Genomic DNA, 6,000 nt, shown 5'->3' with positions numbered 1-6,000 from the left:
CCAAGAAGCTTTTACCACCTGACCAATCAGCTAGGGAAGCCCAGTTACTTCTCACAGTTTTTGATGTCTTCCTTTCCATATACAACACAGGTGCTAACTGAAAACCTAAAATGAAAAGATTTCCATCGTAAATAGCAACTCTGGTAACCACAGCTTAAGCTTGTTTGCCTCTAGCTAATGTAGTCCTTTTTAATCTACTTCCATCATCTCTGTATAACAGCTACATTAACCTGGCAGAGGTTAAATTATATTCTATTGTGGGGGTTTTTTTCCAGTATTTTCTATCTGTGATGTCAAAAGGCAAATTCTGGACTATTGCCATGTCTGTTAAAGCCTCATTTGTTTCTCAGCGTTTTTAACACATACAAGTTGCACATTTTCAATCTTTCCTCAATGTTACAGCATCATGGGATAATTCAGGTTGGAAGGGTCCTCTGGAGGTCCAAAAGTCCAGTACCTGCTTAATGTGTGAACATCACCAAGGATGTAGATCTCAGTTTCTCTGGGTGTATTTTCCAGCATTTGATCGTGCATATGTTTTTTTCTTTTTCCTCGTATGACTTCTGATTTGTGCCAGTCGCTTCTTGTCCCATCACTCACTTCGTTGATAAGAGCCTGGCTCCATTCATTCTTTCTGTCATTCCATTAGATTCTTGTAGACATGAACAGGAGTTCTTGTCCTCTCCCTCTATGAACCATGCTCTTGGTGGTCTCTCCCTGGACTCATTCCAGGGAGTTAGTGCCTTGCTTTTACTGAGGAGCCCAACATCTGACATAGCACTCCATATGTGATCTTGCAAATACAGCATACAGCAGCATGAATACTATCCTCAGCTACACTCATGCTAGTAAGGTGCAGGGGGCAGTATGTCCTTTGTCACAAGGACATACTGTTGACTTATGTTCTTCTTAGTGTCAACCAGCTGGTCCCTTTCTGCAAATTTACATTGTGTTGTGTTGACCTCCAGGCTGTTTTTTTGGTTTATTCCATCCTAAATGCAGCACTTCACAGTGAACGTGGTAAGACATTGGAACAGGTTGCTCAGGAATGTCATGGATACCCTCTCCCTGCAGACATTGAAGGCCAGGTTGAATGAAGCCTTGAGCAATATTATCTCGTGGAAGGTGTCCCTGCTGATGAAGTGGGGGGGGGGGGGGGGGGCAGTGGGGGGGTGGATAGACAACTAAGATCCCTTCCAATCCAAACCATTCTATGAATCTATGGATTTCCTTCAAGCTGAGGATTGCGTGCTGATCACAACCCACTGATACCATATGGATCCCATCCAGATCACTGATAAAGATATTAAAGAGAACTTAGCCCTGGGGAGCACCACTTCTGACTGGCCTCTAACTGGGTTTAAATCCATTCATCACTACTCTTTGGACCCAGACACCCAGCCAAGTTTTTGTACCCAGTGAACTGTCTATGCATCCAAGCCACGAGCAGACAGTTTCCTCAGGAACATGTTGCAGGATGTCATTACATATTATTATAAAGGAGTACACACTTTATTCTCAATGCCAAATCCTAAGCTGTTGTTTACCGGCAACACTTTATGGGTTTCAGGAAATTACAGCACCCCGAAAATGGCAGTCTTTATGTCTGATGTTACCAGAGCGATTTCAGGACGGTCAAAATCGCTTAACACCCATGTGTCCACCAGATGGCGCGATGACTCTGCTCTAGTAACAAGTGAGCGGGACTCTGCTCTCCTCAGTCCCCTAAGGTATCAAAACCAGGGAAGGACAAAGTAGAAATTAGAGGGCATTCATCTCTAAATGAAAGTTCTAATTCAGCGCAAAATTAACTTTTCCCTGTGTACTTTAAGCTTCAAACATCCAAACTGATTCTTCTATGACCTTTCTTTGGTGAAAGGAGAGATTTTTTTGAAGAGGCCAGACTGCTGTGTTATTCCACTAGGACGGACTGCCAGCTGTAAAAAGTTGCTAAAACACGTTTAAGAAAATTTTTATTCTTTGTAAGTCACATATCAGAGAATGGCTGAGGTTTAAAGGCACCTCTGGAGGTCATCTAGTCCAACATTCCTTCTCAAACAGGACCATCTAGAGATGGTTGCCCAGAACCCAGACCTGTCAGCCTGACCTCAGTGCCAGGCAAGGTTATGGAACAGGTCATCTTGAGTGCAATCACACAGCACTTACAGGATGGCCAAGGGATCAGGCCCAGCCAGCATGGGTTTAGGAAGGGCAGGTCCTGCCTGACCAGCCTGATCTGCTATGATCAGGTGACCCACCTGGTGGATGTGGGGAAGGCTGTGGATGTAGTCTTCCTGGACTTCAGCAAGGCCTTTGACACCGTCCACCACAGCAAACTCCTGGCCAAGCTGTCAGCTCATTGCTTGGACAGCAGCACTCTGTGCTGGGTTAGGAACTGGCTGGAGGGCTGAGCCCAGAGAGTGGTGGTGAATGGTGCCACATCCAGCTGGCGGCCAGTCACCAGTGGTGTCCCCCAGGGATCAGTGTTGGGCCTCATCCTGTTCAGTGTCTTTATTGATGATCTGGATGAGGGGATTGAGTCCATCATCCAACCTCCCTTCAAGTAGTTGTAGAGAGCAATAAGGTCACCCCTGAGTCTCCTCTTCTCCAGGCTAGGCAACCCCAGCTCCCTCAGCCTCTCCTCATAGGGCTTGTGTTCCAAGCCCCTCACCAACTTTGTTGCCCTTCTCTGGACTCGTTCCAGCAAGTCAACCTCCTTCCTAAACTGAGGGGCCCAGAACTGGACACAGTACTCAAGGTGTGGCCTAACCAGTGCTGAGTACAGGGGCAGAATGACCTCCCTGCTCCTGCTGGCCACACTGTTCTTGATGCAGGCCAGGAGGCCATTGGCCCTCTTAGCTGCCTGGGTACACTGCAGGCTCATGTTCAGCCTCCCATCAAGCAGTACCCCCAGGTCCCTCTCTACCTGGCTGCTCTCCAGCCACTCTGACCCCAGCCTGTAGCTCTGCATGGGGTTGTTGTGGCCAATGTGCAGCACTTGGATGTGTTCAATCTCCTGCCCTTGGACTCTGCCCATCTGCCCAGCCTGTCGAGGTCCCTCTGCAGAGCCTCTCTACCCTCCAGCAGATCAACTCCTGCCCCCAGCTTGGTGTCATCAGCAGATTTACTGCCAATGGACTCAATGCCCTCATCCAGATCATCAATAAAGATGTTAAAGAGCATGGGGCCCAGCACTGATCCTTGGGGCACACCACTAGTGACTGGCCACCAGCTGGATGTGGCTTCACCAACTTCATGTCCCTTTGTGAACTCTCTCCAGTATGTCTGTGTCTCTTGTCTACTGAGGATCCCAGAACTGGACACAGGACAGGGTGTGGACTCACCAGTGCTGATGCTGTAATGATGTTGTGAAAGTATTCCACAGTTCTTCTCATGTTTTCTCTTTAATACTGCAAATGTGTTACTACATCTGTAGGACATAAATTTTAATGGCTATCTTAGACTTATTCAGCAACCATCAAGGAATAAAGAGTGTGCCAACTGCAGCATTTTTATTGTCATTATTATAGTTCCGTACTTGTCCCCTGGTTCAGTAAAAGTGCTTTGCCATGCTCAGAATTTGCCCCTTTTCTTTTTGTCAAGGCCATACTGTTCACTACTGGTAAACCACACTAAGAGTTGTCAGGTTTTGCCTTATATTGTTTCCCTCTTGTTTTCTTGCTTGACCATGAGGTTTGACACAAAAGAGTGTGTGGCCACTTGAGCCTGGGTGCCTCTAAGAGGACCACAAAGAGCAGACCTCCAGGAGATAGAGAGTGTCCAGGAGGTGTACTCGTGTTTCTTCCCATAAATCCTGCATCCCTACAAAGATGGTTGCAAAGTTGTTTTCCTTCTCTTTCTTCCCTTTCTGCTCCCATGGGAAGCACCTCTCTTCTGCTATTTTTTAACGCACAGTTATGATCTAGGCATGGGGAGTACAATACAGCTTTGATGGGCCTTGGGAGAGAAAAATAAGTGGGGGCAGTTTGGGCCCAGCCAGCCTGAAACCAGCCTGCCAATGGGGGGTGGAAGAAAGAGCACTGATGCTTATGGTAAACCCCAGGTGGGGTTTTCATCTGATTTTGTGGAGGTATTCTGGAAAGCTTGGTCCTAATGAGCTTGTGTGTTAAGCCTAGACTGTAGATTTCTTTGTATTTTTATGTTTTGCTACACTCACCGCTATGTAACAGTAGTGTTGTAGTTTGTAATGAGCTTTTCCATCACTATCCAATCTATTTGTGTGAGCATTATTCTTTTGCCCCTTTTTGGAGCAACAGAGCAATCTGTCTGCTCATCAAGCCATGCCGGAGTGTCAGTACAAGACCCATTTGTTTTTCACCATCATAACTACATGTCTGGCTAACAGAAGTCTGCAAGATATCAGGGTGTTTCAGAACAATTTACCTCATTACTGACCCCATGCACATCCTCATTGTACCTTCCCCTCATGCCTTTCTGGCATAGAATCATAGAATGGTTTGGGTTGGAAGGGACCTCCAAAGATCATCTAGTTCAACCCTCACAGCAGTCAGCAGGGACACAACATGAAAATTCATGCTAGACTTTTTGTTTCCAAGGTACTCAGTTTCATTCTTTCTTCCTTTCTGTTAAAATCTGAGCTTTTAATAATCTTGGAAGTGAAAATTCTCTCTTGCTCAGTAGCTGCTGAGAGAAACTGTCATAGTATAAAGCAGCAGGCTTTTCTGCCTTTACACATGCCTTTTGTATTGGTATTCTTTCTGTGGGAAGAAAGGGTAATGGAGGAATAAACCAAATCTCTTACATTGGCATGAATTCATTTTGTGGAGCTTCCGCAGAGACAGTGAGGTTTATCTAGAAGGATCTTTTGGAACAGGACCCAACACTGCACACAATCTAATGAGGCAATAGTAAAATATAACATTAGGCTTTTACAGCTGTGGTGAAGAGAACAATGCGTGCATGAATGCTTGAAAACATAATTCAATTAAAAGCTGTTTAATTTGACATAGACCTGACAATTTTCTGTACATATGTACACATACTTTCCTACTTCAGATAGCTGTCCATAAGTCTCAATATCCACATTCAACAAAAACTTACAGCAAAGTACTTGCTTGTTCTGTAGCCTGGAATTGATGACATTAGATATTCTGCATCTAATTTGCACTTTTGCAGTCCATTCTGCGGTAAATCTGAATCTCAAAACCATGTCTTCTTTGATAGAAAGTAAATTCCTGGACTTAAGAATCTAAAAAATGAAAGTTTGCACTTATATCCTTACTAGAATATATTTTGTTCATACTCTTCTGATTAGGATGTTTGGCTCTGATTTTGCATGTGTGTTGTGAATATGCCCTCAGAAAATGAGCGGCAGATATACCAACGAAAATATATGTCAAATTTATTTACAAACTCTGTAATGGGGTATTTACAGTCACCCTTCACAGGTATCAATATCCGGTTAGTGAAACAATCTTTACAGAATGTTTAAATATGGGCAATTGAATCAAACAATTCACAGAACTTAGAATCGAAACTAATTCAGAAAGCGGCGGGGGAGGGGTTGGTCGGTGACCGGCAACCCTCCACTCGGGGCAATCTAAACGCTACCTTAACTGGAAACTCTATAAAGAAAGGCTTGACTTACAAGCTGAGAACTTCGTGAGGTCTCCCCTTAATAATGTTTACAGTCCAGAAACGTGGCACGGATGTGCCGTAAGATGGAGACAGGAAGTGGCGCCGGCCGCGTGGCTGCACCGCGTGGCTGCTGCTCCTCCCAGGACACAAAGGTCTCCCGCTCGAGGGGGGCTGTGGCAGGTCAGCGACGCTGGCTCACACGGGCTGCTGGCGTTCCTCCTGCAGCAATGGATCGGGCAGTGGTTGATCCCACGGGGTACTGTCCACGGCACCACACGCAGCTGGGTGACGGTGGCAAAGGAGCGTGAGGTCTCTTGGGGCACTGGCTTGAGTCCCGGGCAAGGTGGACCACGGCAGCACTGGCACGCACACACTCACAGG

The sequence above is a fragment of the Dryobates pubescens genome, chromosome 7 (assembly GCF_014839835.1).
Source record: "Dryobates pubescens isolate bDryPub1 chromosome 7, bDryPub1.pri, whole genome shotgun sequence".
Classification (NCBI taxonomy): Eukaryota; Metazoa; Chordata; class Aves; order Piciformes; family Picidae; genus Dryobates; species Dryobates pubescens.
This window is presented reverse-complemented; position numbering follows the sequence as displayed.